The 23,295-nt window shown below is 50.4% G+C and overlaps 1 protein-coding gene, 1 non-coding gene and 1 pseudogene across 2 annotated transcripts in view; 1 reads left to right on the top strand and 2 right to left on the bottom strand.

The window, feature by feature from the left end:
- The window catches only part of LOC132248241 (zinc finger protein 420-like), a 44,027-nt pseudogene extending 38,812 nt beyond the window's left edge, over positions 1-5,215 (bottom strand).
- The window catches only part of LOC102564300 (zinc finger protein 420), a 295,266-nt gene that overhangs the window by 129,867 nt on the left and 142,104 nt on the right, over positions 1-23,295 (top strand). The window lies entirely within an intron of this gene.
- Positions 6,319-6,389, bottom strand: TRNAG-GCC (transfer RNA glycine (anticodon GCC)). The gene has a single exon. It is a non-coding gene; the product is annotated as a tRNA-Gly (tRNA).

Raw genomic sequence — 23,295 nt, 5'->3', positions numbered from 1 at the left:
GTAACTGGCTAACTATGCGTGCCAAAATGCGTGCCACCCATTGGCCGGTTACAAATTATTCCCACTTGGCAACTAGCAATTGGCCTGTTAACTATTCAAAAGTACGAGCAGCTTCCGCCCACGTTGGAGAACTCTGAACACACGCAGCAGAGTAACTTGGTGGACTGATCAACCACCAATCACTCCCCGTCATCGGCGGTCCCAACGTACCCAAACCCCCCCCCTCATCCTTGTCAGCTCGGTCATGGCATGTCTTTCGTCATGCTCGGTCAATTGTAACCAGATACGTACGCTCGGCTGTAACTAAAGCACGTCTGCTACCTGCCTCGTATTTCATCCTGAGGCAGCGTAAGTAAACAATCTCCTATAACCAACACGCGTCTGTGCCTGGTTAATTTCACTCCATCCGTTAATTACCCACCTGTCAAGTCAAAAGTCTAAACACTCCGGTGAGGGTCAGAACGCAGCTGCCGACGGCTGCTCTGATTCCTGACACCAGGGAAAAGGTCTTGCGCAGGGAATGCACCCATGGAGCTTTCCTCTGGTCATCAGTCCCAGATGGCATCCATTTCACAGGGTCTTCAAAGGGGCTAAGGCCTTGGCATGAACTTGAACCAGGACTCTGTGCCGAGTCTCAGGCTTCATGACACTGAAGGCCATGGAAAGGAAACAGCAAAGGGTGTTACCTGTCAGCCCTGGCACCCAGCTTGATGAACTTACAAAGGACTTTTTCCATCATCCCCCTCTCCCCTAACATAAACACACACACCCCCCTAACCAGAAGAAAAGTTTAATAGGCGTCTCAGGCCATACATTCCCCGGTCCCACTATGGGAGGCCTATCTAAACTTGATTAACTAAAACTCGGTTGCCGGCTTAGGGAATATTGAGGCAAGAGACCGAGTCAGAGGGAGTACGGGCAACATTTGAACAATGGTTCAGGGTTCATCACAGCGTCCAGCCCAGTGGAGCCCCGACCACAAATGCTGTCATACTTTTCCCGGGATGACTGGTGGAAGTCCTCCCCACAAAGTTTATGAACACTTCAAGTAATCAATCCCCTTAAGTCTGTTAAAAAGATCAGTGCTTCCACGTATAGTTGTCTGGAGCCTGTGCTGGGTGGCCCCGAGTTTCTACCATCAACACCGTCTCTGAGCTGCCCAGTGGGGCAGCAGTGGCAACGCAGACCAGATTCAGGGCAGCCTCGTGCGGGCTCCAGGCAGATGCACGACCAAGTGCCAGGAGGGGGGAAGGAGCATGGAGAGGCCACTTTTACTCCACACTGAGCAGCAGCTTCTCTCCTGTGCCACTGTTGCTAAGCCAGGGACCCAGCATGGCTTGCAGGCTCGCCCCTCCAGGCTGAACAGCAGCAGCGGCAGCTGCATCAGAAAAAATAATGCTGCTTGTTGTGGGGCAAAATCAGCTCCTCCCACTCACCTCCACTGGACAGTTTTTGGTGCGCCTTCCTGAAGCCCGTGCCATGCCAGTCGGCTCTGTGACTCCATCACCATTGCCTCTGGGCTGACCTGTGTGGCAGCAGTGACAATGCAGACCACTTGCAGGGCAGCCCAGAGGCAGCAGTGCGCAAGCCACTGGGGAGAGTGGTGAGTCGCAGATAGCTTCACCAGAAATTGCCCGGCAGCAGCAGCAAGGGGGAGGGTCCGTTTTTTCCCCACAACCAGCAACAGTTTCTGCCCAGCTGCTACCGGTGCTGCTCACACTGGAAGGTCAAGCCCAGAGCTAGCACAGGGCACATGGGGTCAGGGCTGCAAGCACTGATCCCCAGTGCTACCATGCGGCTGGGGGCACCAGGCAGAAGGAGCTGCCCTACCCATGCTGCATGCCCGGGGTGATTGAATGTGTCAAGCCTGAGTGGAGCTGGTGCAGGCCATGCTGGGGCTATGAGATGCTGGCAGTGGCAGAGCAGTGTCACAGGGCATGCAGACTCTGGGCTGTTGCGGGGTGGGGACACGGGCTGACTGGCTCAGCTGGGCTCATGCAGGAGCTCCCATGCACACCCCACATACCCTCAAACCCTGCCACACAAACCCCATAACCACACCAACCACCAATCATACACCCCACAAAGCCCACACCTACCCATACCCTCCCCTACACCCCCTAACACTCACACCTACAAGACTCTGGGGGAAGCCCCATCCACTGCTACACGCACACACACACCACCCACAGCCCCCAACAAACCCCAAGCTCACCCACACATCCCCACAAACCACCCATACCCACTCACACACATCCACACATACCCCCACACCCTCCCCCACGTCCTATATAGACACATTCACACATACCACATACCCTCACACCCATACTCCTCAGCAGTGCACCAATAAGAGATTTGGGGGCTCCTGACACTGCGTACACCCTGACATGGTGTGGGGGGGGCACGTAGCTTTATTGACAGCGAAGTCGGGTGGGGGGGACAGCCACAACTCACCTGGAAGGAGGTCCTCTGATCTTGAGATTTCCCCAATCTCCTCATCATCACAGACCCAGAACTCCAACTGTCGTTGCTGGATGCTGCAGATTAAGTCAGGTGTGGGACCTTGATATCCTGTTTGGGCAATGGTTAAAGAGCATTTGTGATTGGGTATGGGATGCAGAATCCAACCGGGATTTGGGGAATGGATCCAATGAACTCAAGGTGTCTACTAGGGCCTTGATGGACAAGGGAGGATGGGCATTTAAGATGAAAGAGAAGGCACTGCAGGGAGAAGCCTTCAAGAGATAACAGTCCTTGTCACCCAGGTGGATGAGGAATGCTCATAGGAAAACAAAGCACCAATTACTCCCGATTTAGAAACGGCATTAAACTGACAGAGTCACCAGGGACAGGTACAGAGATGGATGAGAGAAACAGGAGGGACACCAGTTCACCAAAGGTTAGCGCCAACCTAGTGAGGGGAGGGGCTGGACATGTTTAAGTCAGCAGGCCCAGATGATCTTCTTCCAAGGGTGCTGAAGGAATTGGCCTGTCTCACAGCTGAACCACTGGCACAACTGTCTGGGCACTTGTGGTGCTCACAATAGGTCCCAGAGGACTGCAAAAGGGCCAATATGGTCCCTATTTTCAAGACTGGGAGGAAGAAGGATCTGGGTAACTACAGGTTGGTTACTCTCACCTCTATCAGTTTTGGGAAAAACTGAAAAAATTATTAAGGATCACATTTGTGAGAGCCCAGCACAAAAAATAATGCTGAAGGGCAACCAGCACGGATTCATAGCAGGTGGATCCTGCCTGACCGACCTTGTTTCTTTTTACAGCTGTGTCACAAAATGATTAGATGCAGCAGTCGAGGTAGATATCATTCACGTGGATTTTAAAAAGGCCTTCAACTACGGTGTCTCATCCCATTCTCATACGTAAACCAAGCAGCTGTGACGTAGACAATTACATGGTCAGCTGGGTGGCAAATTGGCTTGTGGGACGCACCCAGAGATCGGCGGGGGACGGGTCGGTATTGACCTGGAAAGGTGTGGGCAGTGCAGTCCCCCAAGGTTCAGTCCTTGGGCCAGTGCTGTTCGATATCTTCATCAGTGACTTGGATGAGGGTGTGGAGAGCACTCTCTCCAAATTCATGGCCGACACCAAATTATGGGGCAAAGTAAACACACCGGTGGGCAGGGAATGGATTGAGGGGGATATGGACAGGTTGGAAATGTGGGTAGTACAGAATAGGATGCAGGTTAATGAAGATAAAAGCATATTACTGCACCTAGGGAGAAGGAATCTCCAACAGGCTTACAGACTGGGAGATGACTTTGTAACCAGCATAGCAGTGGAAAGGGATCTCAGAGTACTACTTGACTCCAAGATGAACTTGACTTCTCAGTTGTGCGCGCCGGGTCTGACCCGGGTCGCTTTCGTCGCTCTGCACGCGGACTGTGGCCAGCAGCCCGGGCAGGCCGGGTCGGAGAGGGCGGGCGCCGAGCTAGAATTAGGCACAGACACTTAACGGTTGATTTTAAGATTATTTTACTTACACCGAGATGGTCGTGGTGTAGGCTGAGAACTTGCTTGAGTTGCGGTTACAACAAAAAACACGAACACATGTGGAGTTTGCTAGGCTCCACGCAGACAGAACTCCGGATGTCCAGGACAAGCACGCATTAAACTCGTCGTTACGTCCTATAGTAGGCTCTGTTTGAGGACGGGAAGAGGTGGGCGATGGATCAGGCCGCCAAACTCCTCTGAGCAACACACAGGGTTTCTATTACCCTGCCGCGCACACCCAGAGTCCCCACGAGATGGATGCGGAGTCCTCTTCGGCTTGGGCGGAAACTGCTCAAGCCTTTATACGGCTAGCAGGCCAATCACTAGCCGCCACGTGTGAATAATTTAGAACTAGCCAATTGCGGGGCACAAATTTGCATACGACGAGCGGGAAACCTTTGCACTGTGCATTTCTGTGCTGCAAAGGAAATGCACCCTGCAAAGATCCCTGCAAAGTGGTGGGAACAGTTCCCTGCACGCGGGTTCTCTGCGCAGCAGAACTCCTCCGTGCAACGAAGTTGTATACCCACGGGGATAATTCTTAGTGCCGAAGCACACACGAAAAATCAGACCTTTGGGTCATGACATCAGTGTGACGAAGACATCAATTAAGCTAACTGCTCTATATCACACAGTGGCATGCGCACCATGAACAGATCTAGGGAGGTGATACTTCCCCTCTATGCGGCATTGGTCAGGCTGCAGTTGGAGTACTGTACTTCACAAGGGATGTGCACAAGCTTGAGCAGGTCCAGAGGAGGGCTACTTACATGGTTAGGGGCCTGCAGGCAAAACCCTACAAGGAGGGATTGAGAGACGTGGATCTCTCCAGCCTCCGCAAGAGAAGGCTGAGAGGTGATCTAGCAGCCATCTACAAATTCGTTGGAGGGGGCAGCAGGAATAGGGAATACTCTGTTTAGCAGGGCACCCCTTGGAGTAACTAGAAACAACAGCCACAAACTGATGGAGAGCAGATTTAGGTCAGATGTCAGGAAGAACTTTTTACGGTAAGGGCTGCCAAAATCTGGAATTGGCTGCAATGGAGCTGTCCTGCCCCAGCCATGTGCGTGGGAAGCCCGCAGCCCGCGGGGCAGGAGCGTGGCCCCCGTGCTGGACCTCACCTGGGCGCGGGGGGGGCGGGGGCCGCTGGCGGGGGGCGCAGGGGGGCCGGGCCCCGGGCCCCAGCGCCATTTCCATCGCCCCGCACTGCCGCCCTGGCTGGGCTGCTGCCGCCGAGGCTGGGCTGCTCCCGCCGGGCATCGTCTCCTCGGAGCGCCCCCGACCCCCGCACCGCACCGCACCGCACCTGGGGCCAGACCAGCGCGTCACCGCGGAGCCACCGCCTCGCGCGTGACGTCACCCTACGTTTGCATTGTGTCACGCCTGCTGCAGCCCCCCCCACGTTAACCCTTTAGTGCCCGCAGCCCGGCCTCAGTTTCCTCCTCTGCCCTTGCCGGTCGGTGCTCATGGCGGGGAGCATCCCCTCCTCCTCTCCCCTTCTCCTCCTGCTCCATGCATTTCTCCGTGGACAGCTCACCTCTTTGTTCTGCAGACTGAAATAAAATTAAGGTATTAAATAATTGGGGTTTCTCTTCCTTGCACGATTCATTTCCCTGCGGGGCAAGGCATGGGGCGAAGGCTGCACCTTTGTCCATCGTTGTATCTGCAGCCCCTGCATTAATCTGCCGATGGTGTTGGGGGGATTACTGGCCAGAGCAGTGTTTCTCCACCTTTTACATAGCAAGTACCCCCTAACTTCTGAAAATTGTAATAAGTACCCCAACACTCAATTTTCCAGGGGATTTTATATTTATAAACTAATGTGTGCTATATGTTGGAAGAAGGACTATTCATATATGGCCGTGATACAGTCGATGTCTGATCTGGTGTGGATAGGGGTTGCCACCTTTTGCACCAAGGGTGCACAACTCAAGTTTGTACCTGGGCTAGAAGTGATGTTGCCCAAAGCTAGCAGGGTTGAACCTAGTCACAGCAAATTATTCCTGCAGAATTTTAATGCCCAGTGCACCAAATTTTCTGTCATAGTTTTGAGAGGAAAACAGGGCGAGAGAGAGAGATTATCCGCATACCCCCTGCCTGTCTCATGTACCCAAGGGGTACACATACCATGGGTTGAGAAACTATGGTCCAGAGCATTACAGACAGACAGACACACACACAAACAAGGCTTTTATTATATAAGACTGTTTTGCCCCTTTGGGATAAGGGAAAGTTAGAGTCAAGCATCTTCCTCAAGGACTACCTGAGGCCACCAAGGTAGGAAAAGGAATCACTTTGAGCCCCTGCACTGGCTGGGAATTGAACCCAGGGCCCCTGCATGGCAAGCAGGAATTCTACCATTGAACCACCAGTGCTGGATGAGACAAGCTGCTTGTGGAGGAGGCCTTGGAAAAAAAAAGTTAATGGTGACCCTTCCCTCCATCCCAGCTCACTCCAAGGAGAAACAAGCCAAAGGTTCTAGGTGCTCTGCCATGATTGAAAGCACCTAGGAACGTGGGTGCCCAGGAGAGTCTGGATGGACATAGCAGATGTCTACATGGACGGTGTCTATGCCACAGGCTGGGCATTTGGCTGTTCCTGTTCCTTTTTCTGTGCTGATTCTTGTAGGAATCTTTCTCTGGCTCAAGGGCAAGAGAAGAGAGATTTATTTATTCTTTAATTTAAATGTTTCCGTGTTCCAAGCCCAATCAGCCAAATCAGTTCCAAATCTGCAAGTTAGTCCAGAACCATAATTGGCCCTACTACTGGCAAACATCCTCCATCCCCATCTGGGGCTTCACATGTTTCCCAAAACCTTTGGCTGGCATCCTACTTGAAGCCCCAAGCCCGGAGGCTTCAGGTTTGGATGCCAGCAAGTTTTACTTTCCCATACCCATAAGGCCCCAGGAACAAGCTAGGGAAGAGTCTCCCAGGTCCATAAAGTGGGCATAAAGCCCAGGTTAACTATGCCTTACCTATGCAGGTACTATCCCATGTCAGCAGAGCGGTCTTCCCCAGGCATGACTAGGAAGCCACTGTGGTGATTGTGGTATTTCCCCTAGGTAAGCATAGGCTATGCTTGATCTGAGCAACAAGAGGCCGAGAAGCAGTTTGCCTCCTCTCAGTGTCTCCCTGCAGTCAGGGAGAAGAGACCATGGGTCCCCATGGCTCCATTCTACATTTGCTAGAAAACACTTGTCACTCAATCGATGCTACATGCTCATGTACCCATTGTTACCTGTCGATCTGGCTACAAAGGACCAACTCATGGGATCATAATACATTCTAGTTTATTGGACGGGATGTGAAGTTACCAATAAAATCATAAATGCCACTTTGAGTTATGAGTGGTGCTGGTCACCTTAGCATACACACACTCACTCACTCATCCAAACCCATGTCACTTAAACCCATGTAGTATAGTGTATAGTAGCTGCTTGTGAGCGGGATGCCTGGATCAATTAAAGGGGCATGTTGAGACCCACTTCCCATGCATGAACTCATTCTCGCCTGCCACGACTTGATGGGAGAAAAAAGGAAAATTAAAGCTTCTGATTTAATAAAGGCTATAACATGCCGCGCCCCATCCTGCTGCCATCTCTGGCCGCTGGTGACAGGGCAGGCTCCCGCTAGTATAATATGTAGATAAGCTTGGGCAGCAGCATCTCTATATTCAGGGAACACTAATGGCAGCTCTTCCCACACTCCTGCTCCCCAAAATCAACGGCTGCTGGCTGTGCCAATGCTGCTTACAGTGGCTCGCAGTCCTCTCCCCCTTACCCCTATCTGAGATGAGCAGGGCTCTTTAAGAAGACACAATCAGTGGGTACTCCGCATTCGCAACTAGTGCCCATCTTGCTTGTGCGCAGTCCCACAGAATACTGGGGTTAACCATGCCGGCTTCCCTCAGTCACAGACTCTCATTAACATGGAGTACCTGTCCCGGAGACTGCCGTGCTAGCTCTGCTCAAAACCCTTTGCAGGTACTGCCGGCTACTGTCTGTGAGAGAAAACTTCCACTCTTTTTCCCTGGTGCCTTCACCTCCGCACAAGGAACACTGCTTCATCGCTCTGGCAGGCTCTCAGCCACTGCTCCAGTTCCTCTTCCAGGGGAAGTCTGTAATCACAGCCTCAGGTCTTATGATACAAAGTCTCTAAGTGGTAATTAACACCTCACCGCCAGTTTGTGAACTCCTAATTGACAATTACCACGTCTTGGCTCATCTCCCAGGCCAGTCTAGGTGTGTCTTATTGACATTTAACACCTCTCTCACCTCTCTGGGGCAGCTCTGTAATAGGGTCACTGGCTCCCTGTTACACTGCTGTAGTGATTGTGAGAGCACTGGTGTCAGTATATCTACCTATCCGAGGCCCAGGAGTCTGCTGTTGATGCTCGGTTTCCTTCAAGGCAATGTTTTCTCCAAAAAGGGGTCACCTGCTTTTCCTTCTGTCTTGGTAAGTTGGGTGCTGGATGAGGAGGCGCCACTGAGGGTCACGCTCCACTGCTTTTTATCCCTTCCTGGCAGACTTGTATCATTTCCCAGCATCATTTTGGCTGTCCAATCTGGAGGTCACTGTCCCACATAGGTTTTGAGTAGTACATGACAGTTGTTAGTCACAGGGGTCTCGGCCTGCTGGTACCTGAAGTTTCAGGAGTCCACCCTTGACTTAATGGCTGTGTTGTCATGGGTTACAGTGTTGTGCCCCAGCTCAAGTCTGGGATCGTGCCCGGTATGCAAAGGCCAATAAAGAGACCAGGGGTGAAAGTACAAAGAAGGTTTATTGCTAGCAATAAAAGGTGCGAGCGGAATAATTCACGTAACAAGCACACCCACTACTACTGTACTTCTAAACATCTTTTATACAGGAGTTTTCAAGCCTTCACAAGTGTGCTTGTTTAACGATTGGTTATAAGTGAGTGATGCAAGAAGTTCTTTACTGGGCATGTCTCTATACCTGTGTTTTAGCCATGTATCTCATTTACATACATGTGTGTTTCATTAGCATACTTTTTCAACACCTAGGGGTGTGATTTTTAGTATTTTAATGAGCCCTTTAACCCAGTACTCTGTTTCTTTTGTTTTCAAGCCCCCTTTATCTAAGACTGTCTCTTCCTTATCATTACAGATGGGCACTCTTCACATAGCATTCTCTTCTTCTTTGTCTTCGAGTAGAGGTTTCTAGGTCACTCCTTACATTTCCCCCCTTTGGAGCATTTTTAATTATTATTATAATTGCTCCATTCAATTTGGTTTAACACAAATCTAGTATCATCAGCTTTCTTTGTTTGTAAAATCATTTGATTTACCTTAGCCCGGAAGATAGATATAAAAACAGGTAAGCATTGATCCCTCTCGCTAAGCAGAAGTCCGTTCTATTTAACATTTCCCCGGCCAGATAAATCCAGACATTTTCCTGAGGGTCAAATTTTTGTTGTAAAAGGTTTTCCCCTCTTATGAGAAGGAGTGGACAGATCAGGGAGCCCCACAATAAAACCTTGACCAATTTCATGATAAGGGCTGTAAAACTTGATCAAAAATTAACAAATTATTTAAAGTTCCTTTCTTCTGAATAGGAATTTTAAGTCTCTTATTGGCTCCACCTTCCACTCTTCTCTGCCTCCAGTCCCGGAGTCTGCAGGGGTTCCTTCTTGTTCTGGTCCAGCCACTGGCTTTAGGCGACTGGAATGTATCCAAGTCTTGATTCCCTCGAGCTCTGCTGCCGTCGGGGTCGTCAAGAGTACCCTATATGGGCCCTTCCATCTGGCTCTAAGTGGTTCCTCGTTCCAGTCTTTCACAAGGGCGTAACTTCCAGGTAATAGTCGGTTTTCCGGGGCAGGAGACTGATCCTGTGACTGCAGCATGTCCCGTACCTGCTGATGGATGGAAGACAAAACAGAAACCAAGGACCATACATATTCTCTAATCATTCCCTCTCCTAAAACATGTAACTGTTGTTCAGTACCCATGGGCAGACTCAGAGGGTAAGGCTTACCATACATTATCTCAAATGGGCTTAATCCCTGTCACGGTGGGGTCCTCAGGAGGGCCGTGATCTCCCTAAGTCCCTCTCACTGTGCCAATTCAGCCCAAGGGCACCCTCTATTTTCGCCCGCCACATCTTGATCTTGAGTTCAGTTGGGAGGCTGTCTTACGTCTCTTCGGCACAGTTAACTGGGACTCCCGTCCCCGTTCTTCCAGACCCACCGCGGGTCTCCCTGTACATTGGGTGCTGCCCAGGCACCCTAGCCTTATGGGCTGCGCGTGGCTCCTACCAGCCCCTAATACCACACCCCAAGCCTCACTGATGTACTGGACGTTTATCCATCAAACACACGCCCGCTTCCCCGGGCCTCCTCTATGATCTAGCCCACTCCGGGCTCTCTCCTCGGGCTCACCGCACTGCTATCCCTCTCCTCAGGGACAACCGCAGCACCACGCCCTCGTCACTCTCTCCCCGGGTCCAAATCCCCTGGGCCCTCTCTAAAACAACCTGGCCCACTACGGGACCTCCGGCCAAGCCTCCGGTTCCTTAGGCCCACCGCACAGCTACCCTCTCTGGTCCAGGCTCACCGCACTGCTATCCCCTTTTGCTGGGGACCACCGCAGCGCCCTGTCCTTCTCTTGGGCACACCGTGCTGCTAACCCCTTTTCCTGAGGTCCACCGCAGCACCCTGCCCTTCTCTTGGGTTGTCTGCAGTGCTAGCCTGTTACCGGGCTCGTCATGCCCGTCCTGGGCTTCTCACAGGTTGCCCCTCTCGGGCTTCTCATATATTGTCCCCTTCTCTGGGGTTCTATATGCCCACCCTTGGGCTTCTCCAAGGCCCCCTCTCTGGGACTCTGTGCGCCCCCACTTGGGCTTCTTAAATGCCCCCCTCTCTGGGGATTCTGCGCCCTCACTGGAGTCGGGGTCCTCACGCTCTGCAGTGAGGCCCCTTTAAGGATCCTGCGCCCTCACTGGCGCTGGGGTTCTCACACTTCGTGAGCCCCTGCAAGTTGCGCCCTTACTGGCACCAGGGTTCCCCCACCTCTCTGGGGGTCCCTATGAGGTTCAGCCACTCCTCTCTGAGCTTAACTGACCCCACGACTCTGCCCTGCAACTTTCAGGGCCTAGTGCGCCCTCACTGGTGCCGGGGTCCTCATGCTCCGTGAGCCCCTGCAAGTTGCGCCCTTACTGGTGCTAGGGTTCCCCCACCTCGCTGGGGGTCCCCATGAAGATACCATGCCCTCACTGGTGCTAGGGTTCTCCCACACTCCGTGGGGTCCCTATGAGTACACTGCGCCCACTCTGGCGCTGGGGTCTCCCTACCTCTCTGGGGGTCCCTATGAGTATACAGCGCCCACTCTGGTGCTAGGGTTCCCCCACCTCTCTGGGGGTCCCTGTGAGGCCTCCTCCAACCCCTACAGCCTCGCCCAAACCACCGGTGTAATATAAACACTAACCAAACAAAACACAAGCTTCCTGGCTGTAACTTAACTTAAGGCCACCTGGCTGCAACAACATAGCTCCTGTGCCACAGAGCCACCATCCTTCAGTCTGCTCGAGCAGTACTTGCATCCTAGCCCCGTGAGCTCCTGCCTCTTTGGCTGCTAGCAGGGAACTGCTAGTCTGGCCTTGGCTCTAGGCTTTATAGGAGCCAGGCCCTGCCCCTACAGGCAGCTGACTCTTATTAGTTGCCCCGGCAACCCACAGCTGTACTCATTATGGCTGCTAGGGCTTTTCCCCCAGCAGTTTTCCCCTCTCTAGGAGCGGGGCAGCGAGGTGCCCCGTGACAATCCCAATTTAGAATGTGGTGCGACCCTTACTTGTAACGGGGCCAAGGGTAGGGCCTCTGGCCATTTGAGTCGAGCTTCTTGGCAAATCTTTGCAAGGTGTCTTTTTAAGGTCTGATTCATACGTTCCACCTTTCCACTGGACTGGGGTCTCCAAGGGGTGTGTAAATGCCAGCTGATTCCCAGGAACTCAGAAACCTTCTGAGTAATTTGTGCAATGAAACGTGGGCCATTGTCTGACCCTATTCCTTTTGAAAGTCCGAAGCGAGGTATGATTTCTCGCAGGAGCACCTTGACCACCTCTTGGGCTTGGGCAGTCCGACATGGGAAGCACTCAACCCAATTAGAGAAAGTGTCCACAAAGACAAGGAGATATCTCATCCCTTGTTGTCGGGGCAACTTGGTAAAATCCACCTGCCATTCTTCTCCTGGCCCATTGCCTATTCTCTGATGTCCTGGAGTTTCTTTTTTCCCTCCTTTTGGGTTATTTCTCTGGCAGACCTCACATGTCTCTGATACCTTCTTGGCAGCCTCTCTTAATCCCACTCCAGTTACATAGTGACTGATCCATCTTACCATTGCCCTGGGTCCGTAGTGGGTGCCATGATGAGCGCTCTTTACTACCGCATGAACCCAGGCAGCTGGGATGATAATGCAGCCATCCTTTGCTACTAGCCACCCGTGCTCCCCCTTCTTTGCTTGAAACTCTTTTATTAATTGTTTGTCTTTTTCCCCATACTGTGGTGTCACAGGCTGGTATAGGTCTGGGAGGAGAGGTAACAGATTACTTACTTCGGGCAGCAAGTCTGTCTGAGGTCTTTTAGCTGCTCTCTTTGCTGTAGTGTCAGCAAATCGATTACCTTTTGTGAAGGGGTCGTTCCCTTTCTGATGTGCTTTACAATGCATTACCGCTACCTCCTTCGGTTCCCAGACTGCCTTGAGGAGAGCTTTTATTTGCTTGCTATGTTTAATGCTTGCTCCTTTAGCATCAAGTAGACCCCGCTCTTTCCACAGCGCTCCATGAGCATGTAAAACAAGGAAAACATATTTAGAATCAGTATAAATATTAAGTTTTGTTGGCCGCCAATTGCAAAGCCCAAGTCATAGCAATGAGTTCAGCCTTTTGAGCTGAAACAGATGGGTTTAAAGGTCCTGCTTTTATCACATTCTGTGTAGTCACGATAGCGCATCCGGATTTTCGAATTCCATTCTCCATACTCGAGCTGCCATCGGTGTAGAATTCCAGTTCAGCATTGTCGAGGGGTCGGTCTCTCAGGTTTGGTCTTGAGGAGTAAACAGCTTCCAATGTTTGCAGGCAATCATGTACAAGATCTGGTGTGTCAGCCATAGGTGGCAACAGTGTTGCTGGATTTACAGTGCGAGAAATGGCCAATTTTATTTCAGGCTTGTCTAGGAGGATGGCCTGATATCGAGCCATTCGTCCTGGGGTTAACCAGTTCCCTCCTTTCTGCTCCAGGACTGTAAGCACTGCGTGAGGCACATATACAGTCATTTCATGGCCTAGGGTTAACTTTTCAGCTTCTTGTATTAGCAGACAGGTGGCAGCAACGGCCCGGAGACAAGCAGGCCATCTGGATGACACAAGGTCTAATTGCTTAGAAAAATATGCCACTGGTCGTTGCCAGCTACCTAATTTTTGTGTTAATACTCCAACGGCCACCCCCCTTTGGTCATGCACAAAAAGGGAAAAAGGCTTACTCATGTCCGGTAGTCCTAAGGTGGGTGCTTCAATGAGAGCCTGCTTTAACTGGCAGAATGCTTGCTCACACTCTTCAGTCCATTCGAGCACCTTTGCATCACCTTGTGTAGCTCCATACAGAGGTTTTGCAATAACCCCAAAATTTGGAATCCAAATCCTGCAAAAACCTACTGTACCTAAGAAGCCCCGTAGTTGTTTCTTTGTTTTTGGGGTTGCTAGCCAGCATATAGCTTCTTTTCTTTCAGGCAACAGGGCTCTCTGACCAGGCTGTAGTTCAAATCCCAAATATGTTACCTTCTGGGACATTGGTTGCATCTTACTTTTGGACACCCGTTATCCTTCTTGTCCCAGAAAATTAAGGAGGCAAATTGTTCCTTCTAGGCAACTTGCTTCAGTGGTGGCAGTTAAGAGCAAGTCATCCACATATTGCAGAAGGGCACAGGACAGTGGCAGTTTTAGCCTACGTAAATCCTTGCTTAACGCAGTGCCGAATAGGGTTGGGCTGTTTTTAAACCCTTGGGGTAAGACAGTCCAGCAAAACTGAGTCTTAATGCTAGTATCTGGGTCTTCCCATTCAAATGCAAATATTTCCTGAGATTGCCTCTCTACCGGTATACAGAAGAAAGCATCTTTTAAATCAATAACTGTGAACCAGTTATGATCTGGGTTCAAGGCAGACAGCAAGGTGTATGGGTTGGGGACAACTGGGTGTATACTCATGACCACTTTATTTACAGTTCTCAGGTCTTGAACAAAGCGATATTCATCCTTCTTAGGCTTCTTCATGGGCAAGATGGGTGTGTTAAAAGCTGATGTACATTCACGGAGAAGGCCATACTCCAGGAACCGTTCAACTAACGGCTTCAGTCCTTTCCTGGCTTCCATCCGCATTGGATATTGTTTCACACATGGAGGCTGGGCCCCTGGCAAAAGTTGAATCTTTACAGGGTCAGCATTTTTAGCCTTCCCAGGTCGGTGACCTGCCCATACCCATGGAACAACAGCATCGAGCAGAGGTTGAGGAATATCCGGTGTACTTTCCTCTCAGAGAAGGCCGAGAAGACAGGCCTGCAGGTTCCACCCCTTTTCAGGAGGCACCATTAGGAACATTTGCCCATCCTGAAATGACAACGTAGCTTGTAGTTTACAGAGGAGGTCTCTCCCTAAAAGGGGAACGGGGCAGTCTGGCATGTACAAGAATTGATGGGTGACTTTGGCCTGCCCAAGATTACAGGTCATTGGCTGTAGGAAGGGTCGTGTTACTGCCTTCCCTGTGACCCCTACCACCGGCACAGTCTTTTTACTTAAAGGTTTCAGTTTTTGAGTTAAGACAGAATGGGCAGCACCTGTATTGACGAGAAATTCTACCAATTCATCTCTGTCCCCTAGTTGCATTTTAACCAGAGGCTCGTCAGGGGACACCTGGATCTGGGTTATCTTTCCCTCCCGGGCCTCCGGTCCCCTTCAATCTGAATCCCTTCCAAAAGCAAACAGTCCACTGCTCTCCTCTCTTTTCTTTTCACCTTCACCTACTTTCTGATTGGGGCATTCCCGCTTCCAATGTCCTTTTTGTTTGCAATAGGCACACTGATCTTTCTCTAATGGACCCCGTCTCTGAGGCTGTCTCCGGGATCCCTCATTTCTAGGTTTTCCCGTGATTGCAGCTGCCACTAGGGCTGCCTGCATTTTCATCTTTCTCTCCTCTTTCTTGTCCTGTTGCTTGTCCTGAACACTTTCTCAGGTAGTAAATACTTGGTAAGCAATGTCTACTAGTTGGGAAATAGGCATACCTGCTGCTCCGTCTGTCTTCTGCAATTTCTTCCTGATGTCCGGTGCACTCTGACCTATGAAGATCATATTTACCATGCAAGCGTTCGATGCATCCTCCGGGTCCTCATGGGTGTATTGTCTGAAAGTAGTGTAGATTCTTTCCAAGAAAGCACTCGGGGTCTCATTCATCTCCTATCGAACCTCATACACTTTACTGAGATTCTGAGGTTTTTTCACAGCACCTCTCAATCCTCGGAGGATATATTCTCGATAGGCATGGATGGAGGTCATATCTTGGTCTGGGTTCCAATCTGGCTCCTGGGTGGGGACATGATTGTCCTTATTTCCATGTAGGCGCCCTGCGGTAATTTCCTTTTCCACGTACTCACAGGCTTTGTTTACTACCATCCTCCTTTCCTCTGGTGTCAACAGGACATCTAAAAGAGACTGAACATCTGCCCAAATTGGGTTATGGGTTTTGAAAATCATTTCAAACAGGTTTCATACCTTTTCAGGATCCTCTCTCAAGCTGGGGGTATTGTTCTGCCAGTTATACAAATCTGAGGTAGTGAAAGGAACGTGCACAAAGGTTCAACGGTAGGTTGGCTCACCGTCATCTTCGAGAGGCCCGGGTACCACTTGTTCTCTTAGGGGAAATACCCCATTTTCCTTCCCATGGCCAGGATCAGATTCCCTGTGATGTTTTCCCTTAACCCCGGAGTCTGCTCCCAAATGTACTCTCCACCCACCTCCCGGGGTTATATCAGGAGTAGTCGGGGATTCTGGAGATTGCCAAGCACCTGACGGCCATGGTCGGTGCTGTTCCAGATCCCTGGGTCAGGGAGTGTTCTCAACCTTTGCCTCGGGGGGGGGGGGGGAAGAAGGAGGAAGAGCGGATGCCAATGAGGAATCAGATGAATGAGGAGGAGGAGGGGGAAGAGGAGGAGGATAAGGTGGAAGTGGCAAAGGGAGTGGACCCTCCGGCTCTGGACATTCCAGGACAGGATTTTCAGTTGGTCGAGCCACTGTCACCTTAGAGATCCCAACCCCCTCCCCCAATCCACATTTATCCAAAACCTGTCTATCCCTACAGAGAGACATAAACGCTTGCGCATACATCAATTCCTCCCATTTACCATTCTGCCGGCAGAACAAAATCAATTGTAAGATGGTATTATAATTAACACTTCCCTCCCGAGGCCAATATTCTTTATCATCTAGCTGATAGCGTGGCCACGCAGTTTCACAGAAGAATTTAGCTTTCTTCTTAGTCATAGGATCCTCACCAAACTCTGCCCAATGTCCCAATACACAAGAGAGGGGGGTACATTTCCTAACCTTACTGTTAATGGTACCCATCTCAGGGCTGCCTTCCCGGTTCTGACCATCCAACTTACCTGGGATCCAGGGATCTGTTCTTAGTCCTCGTCCTCACAGGGGAAAAATCACTGGTCTTGGACTCGGGCCAGACAGAATACTTACAGAGATAATCCCAGGCAGGCGTACTGACGATATGCCTTATGCCCTTTCTACCCTCTCACCCAAGTGCCTCTTACTGGTACTTTCACTCTATGGCGTTGCACTGTTAGGCTACTGCTGCCTCAGTGATCCAGCTCCCCCTGAAGCAAAAGTCTTACAGGGAAAAGAGATCCCGGGGCACGCCTGACATTCGTTCCAGAGGAGCGGTCGGCTGGTCGTCAGTTAGTCCAGGCAAAGCCTTATCTAAGGCAGTCCCATCTGGGGTGCCAAAAACTGTTATGCCCCAGCTCAAGTCTGGGATCGTGACCGGTATGCAAAGGCCAATAAAGATACCAGGGGTGAAAGTACAAAGAAGGTTTATTGCTAGCAATAAAAGGTGCGAGTGGAATTTCACGTAACAAGCACACCCACTACTACTGTACTTCTAAGCATCTTTTATACAGGAGTTTTCAAGCCTTCACAAGTGTGCTTAATGATTGGTTATAAGTGAGTGACGCAAGAAGTTCTTTACTGGGCATGTCTCTATACCTGTGTTTTAGCCATGTATCTCATTTACATACATGTGTTTCATTAGCATACTTTTTCAACACCTAGGGGTGTGATTTTTAGTATTTTAATGAGCCCTTTAACCCAGTACTCTGTTTCTTCTTTTGTTTTCAAGCTCCCTTTATCTAAGACTGTCTCTTCCTTATCATTGCAGATGGGCATTCTTCACATAGCATTCTCTTCTTCTTCGTCTTCGAGTAGAGGTTTCTAGGTCACTCCTTACAACAGGAATAGTCAATAGGGTGGGTGCTCAGTTCCAGGAATCAGACTGGAGACAAACACTGTTCCTGTTTTGTGGTGCAGCTTAGGCCACAGCAATAACCCAGGGCTAAAGGGCTTCTTTCACAGAGCAAAGTGTAAACCAAATGCAGCTGGTAACAGCTGACCCACAGCATGTATTACCTCTCTCTAGCTTTTCCGAAAGCCCCCTGGCAGCAGGTGCATCATCCATCAATAAGACACGCTGACCTATTGCACCCCTGGAGAGGACACTGGCCTCATTCTGGTGAGGAGAGCTGGCATCCTTCCACAGCTCCCAGCAGGACCAAACTATGGGGAAAAGCAAAATCCTTGCAAGTAACCAGCAAACTTTCTCTGTTTCCTCCAACCTCTCGCCTCCCTTGACAGCAGGGGTGGGGAGATGGAAGGGTTTAGACACTGGCTTAGATGACAATACTTTTCTGTGTGTGCCAGATAGGTGTGAACAGTCCCAGTGGCCTAAACACTTGTTTTGGGTGCCAGGGTTTTAGAGTTTGAGCCCTATCTAGATTGAAATTGGTTCATGAGTGTAAAAAAGGAAAAAAAAAAACCCCACCCTTTGTTGATTAAAATCTGAGCATAGACTTGGAGAAAAAAGTACCAACATGTCTAATTGAATCAATAGTCCTGCCAAAACTAAAGGTAATAAGAAGCTTCCCAGTGCAAGGATTTCCCTTTCCACCTGGGGAGAAGAGAGTTTGCTCACACATGAGCAGGAATCAATGAAGCAGGAAGGCAAGGGCCATTCTGGGACTGGGTTTGTTTCCCTAGAAAACAAACGCACACAGGAGCTGGGCTGTGGGGAAAGAGAAGAGGATCCAGTCATGCAACTGCTGGGGACCATATCCTAGAATGAGAGATGATGGACTCGAAGTAATCTTCAGAGGTCACACCTGGTCCAAACCCCCTTGCCGTGCATGTTTCTGTCTTACCTATGCCTAAATCTACACAATTGCCCCTGGAGTGCAACTACCAGGCACATTACCACAGACACCAACAGTACCAGTCAAGCAGGGGAGGAGCACTGTCGGTGTCTCTGCTGCTGCAAGGGCTCTTAAAAGACACTGGAGAGATCAAAGGAAGACAGCCATGCCTCCCACATCCAGAGAAAGGCAACTGCCAGCTTCATACCCATCTGACCAGGGTCTTAAATCTCTTCCTTATCCCAATATGGCCTGACCTGAGTGTAAGGGCAAAAACCTAGAGCCAGGAAGCTTCTGATACTGTTGCCTGCAGGGGCACTGGCATGTGTGGGGGTGGGCTCCTTGGTTCCAGCTGCTGCTCTTTTCAGGGCACTCCAGTAACAGTGACTCCTAGATCCCCTCTGAGCAATGTCTTCCCAAAGTCTTCTTGAACACCTCCAAAGATGCCTTTCCCTTGCATCTATTCCACCGCCTCACTGTTCTAACAGTGAAAAGATTTTTCCATCTATCTGATGGAAAATGTGTCTGTACACCATGCCAGGAGCTAGGAAAAAGGGGGTGGGGGTGTAGCTCTCTATGTCGAGAAAAGCTACATGTCCCTGCAAGACGACATTGGCACCCAGGGAAGCCAACTGGAGACCCTCGGGGTTAAAATACATGGGGAACACGGCACAGGGGACACAATGGGAGGAGTCTACTATGGACCTAGCAAGGAATAAGAGCATGACCAGGAATTCGCCAGGCTAAGGCTGCATGCTCTCGGTGCATAGTTGTCATGGGAGATTTCAACTACTCGGGCACCTCATGGGAAGAACACTTGGCCAAATCCAAATGGTCACAAAGCTTCATCACGTGTGTGAATGAACTCTACCTGACTCAAGATGTCTATAGACCGAAAAGAGGTAAAGCGCTGCTGGACCTGGAACTGGCTAAAGGGGATGATCTAGTCAGCAACCTAAGAATCAAAGGAAAGCTGGGAGATGGTGACCTCCAGCTGATCACTTTTACTATCAGCCATAAAGCTGGCAAGTCAGTCAGCAAAGCAGAAGTCCTCGACTTTAGGAAAGCTGACTTTGACAAGCTCAGGAGGCTTGTTGTTGAGGCCCTAAGGGGCCATGACTCAGCAGGAAAGGGACTCCAGGAGTGGTTGCTCCTTAAGGGAGCGATGCTGAAAGCATAAGGGATGTCCATCCCATCTCAGAGGAAAGGTAGTGTAAGAGGGGGCATTCTCAGAGCCAATCTGACATTGGTCCACCCACCTGTTTCTGGGCCAACCGCCTGCCTCCTTTCCTGCCATGCCTTGATTAAAATATAATTATTTTAATTAGGCAGGAGGCTGCCCATTTCTTGCCCCAATGCCAGGGTGCACTATCTGTGGCTCCATTCCTCCCCTGCACCGCAGCCCAAGCCTCGCAAATGGCATCCACAGATGTTAACATCACCGGCCCCACACTGCACCCCAGAATCCTCCAGTCCAGACTGCAACCAGATCCCTCCAATCACGCAGCCTACTCCAAGCTCATTCTCGGCTGCCTAGCTCCCTGAACTGTTCCCCCCTCTCAGCTGTGGTCCCCTGGGACCTTTGCCCACACAGACCCTGGCCTCACCTCCAAGGCCAGTTGGAAACCCCAGGCTCTCAGCTCTAGATATGCCTCACAGTGGACCCCCGGCCCTTTTGACCCTTCTGGTTCTGGCCCCAGCATTGACCAGTTGAGGGTGTTTTGAGTCAGGCCTCTGAGCCTCTAGCCCACTCTCTACCCTGGGTTCGCCTTCTTGGCCATACTATGGGGTAACCCACCCAGTTGTGGGAACTGGGGTTACTAAGGCACCCCAACCCACCTTTCACTGGGGTGGTAGCTTGCCTGCCATTTCCTGGGGGCTCCCGCACCACTGGGAGCCCCACCAGGCCATCCACTCCTGGCAGGGTGCAGTTTTAGGTCATGCCCAGGACCAGGAGCCTCCAAATCATCCCCTTAAGCTCCTGCCCTTACCTCCAGGTGTTCCATGCAGCCAGGCGGTGTTTCTGCCTGGCCTGCCAGCAGCGAACTGCAACCCCCTTGGCTCAGCAGGGAATTTGTGGACCTTCTACACCTAAAAAGAGAGGCTTATAAAGGATGGAAGACACGAATCACCACTAAGGAGGAGTATTCTGCACTGGTCTGCACCTGTAGGGAGTGAACCAGGAAAGCCAAGGCTGTAACTGAACTCCAACTGGCTACACGTATCAAGGACAATAAAAAGTCCTTTTTCTGATATGTGGGGAGTTGGAAGAAAAGCAAGAGCAACAGTGGACCCCTGCTAAACCAAATGGGACAACTGACAACCAAAACCCAGGACAAAGCCAATGCTTAATGGGCACTTTGTGTCGGTTTTTCACCAGCCCAAAGGGACCACCCTGCCTAATATGATGCAGAACACTCAGGGTGAAGGTGAATTTATACCCAGCATTGGTATAGACCTTGTAAAGGAACACCCTGACAGGCTAAACACCTTTAAATCAGCAGATCCTGACAGATTGCACCCCCAAGTACTTACGGAGCTGCCAGACGTCATAGGCCAGTCACTGGCAAACTCGTGGTGCTCAGGTGAAGCACCTGAAGATTGGAAGAAGGCCTTTAGGAAAGGAAGGAAAGTAGATCCAGGGAACTACAGGCCAATCAGCTTGACCCCAATCCCTGGAAAGATTCTGGAAAAAATTATCAAAGAGACCATTCTTGACAATCTGTCTGATGGCAACATCCTGACGGACAGCCAGCACGGGTTTGCTGTGGGTAGGTCTTACCTGACCAATCTCATCTCCTTCTATGATTAGGTGACATATCATCTGGGCAAGGGAGAAGAGATTGACATCATATATCTGGACTTTAAAAAAGCCTTTGATCTGGTGTCCCACAACCTCCTCATGGAAAAACTGGCCAACTGCAGCCTCGGCTACATCACACTCTGATGGCTGGGGAATTAGCTCTGAGGCTGGACCCAGAGAGTGGTAGTCGACGGAAGTGAATCATGATGGTGCTCCGTGACCAGTGGTGTCCCCCACGGATCTGTCCTTGGACCTGTACTCTTTAAAGTCTTTATTAATGATGTGGATATTGGTATCAGAAGCAGACTGGCCAAGTTCACCGATGACACTAAACATTGGGGTAGAGCGTCCACACCTGAGGATAGGCTGGTGATCCAAGCTGACTTGGATAGGCTTAGAAAATAGGTGGATATAAACCTGATGACATTCAATACTGACAAATGCAAGGTATTCCCCCTCAAGAAAAAAAACCTGCAGTACGCTTATAGGCTCAGAAGAGCTATGCTCACTAGCACCACGGCCAAAAGAGACTGATGGGTCATTATTGACTACAAGATGAACATGAGTCACCAATGAGATGTTGCAGCTGGTAAAGCAAACCAAACTCTGGCTTTCATCCATAGATGCTTCTCAAGCAAATCCCAGGATGTCATCCTCCCACTGTACTCAGCCTTGTCGAGGCCACAGGTGGAGTACTGCATCCAATTCTGGGCTCTGCAATTCAAGAAGGATGTGGAGAGGCTTGGGAGAGTCCAGAGGAGAGCCATGCTCATGATCAGAGGACAAGAGAACAGGCCTTATGAAAACAGGCTGAGAGCCATGGGACTATTCAGCCTGAAGAAGCGCAGGCTCAGGGGTGACCTGGTGGCAGCCTATAAGTACATATGGGGTGTACATCAGGATCTGGGGGAGTGACTGTTTACCAGAGCATCCCAAGGGATGACAAGGTCCAGTGGTCACAAACTCCTCCAAGACCATTTTAGGCCTGACATAAGGAAAAACTTCTTTAATTTCTGAGCCCCCAAGGCCTGGAATAGACTGCTGCCAGAGGTTGTGCAAGCACCTTCTCTGGACTCTTTTAAGAAACATTTCAACACCTATCTTGCTGGGATCCTTTGACCCTACCTGACTTCCTGACTCTGGGGCGGGGGGCTGGACTCAATGACCTTTGGAGGTCCCTTCCAGACTTAATGTCTATGAAGTCCATGAAGTCTATGAAGGACATATGCAAACTAAGTCTTGCAATTTAGACAGAGCAATCCCATGAACCAGGACAGGCTGGGGGCTGACTGGCTGGGCCACAGCTCTGCAGAAAACTGCCCAATCCTCCAATTTCTCTCGGTCATTTTGAACCCCAGCCCTACCCTTCAGCATACCTACTACTCTCCCCCTCCCACTCAGATTGGTGTCAGCTGCAAACTTGCTGAGGGTTCACTCTATGCCATCTTCCAGGACACTGATGAAGATATGAAATAAAACCGACTCAAGGACTGACCCCTGGGATACTCCACTTGATGCTGGCTGCCAACTATACATCAATCCATGGATTACTACCCTCTGAGTCCAATGCTCCAGGCAGTTTTCTATGCACTTTACAGTCCATTCATCCAGCCCATACTTCCTTAGTTTGCCTGTAAGAATGCTGTTGGAGACCGTATCAAAAGCCTTGTTAAAATTAAGAAACACCACATCCACTGGCCTCCCCACATCTGCAGAGCCAGTCATGTCATCATAGACGGCAATCAGGTTGGTCAGGCATGACTTGCCCTCAATTTATCCATGCTGACTGTTCCTGATCACTCTCTTCTCCTCCAAGTACTTAGAAATGGATTCCTGGAGGATCTGCTCCATGATTTTTTCCAGGGACGAAGGTGAGGCTGACCCATCTGTAGTTCCCTAGATCCTGCTTTTTCCCTTTCTTAAATATGGACATTATATTTGCCCTTTTCCAATCATCCAGGACCTCTTCTGATCCTCGTAAGTTTTCAAAGATGTTTGTCAATGACTCTA

The sequence above is a fragment of the Alligator mississippiensis genome, chromosome 2 (genome assembly GCF_030867095.1).
Source record: "Alligator mississippiensis isolate rAllMis1 chromosome 2, rAllMis1, whole genome shotgun sequence".
NCBI classification, from domain to species: domain Eukaryota; kingdom Metazoa; phylum Chordata; order Crocodylia; family Alligatoridae; genus Alligator; species Alligator mississippiensis.
Note: the sequence above shows the minus strand (reverse complement) of the source record. Positions and strands in the feature narration are given on the sequence as shown.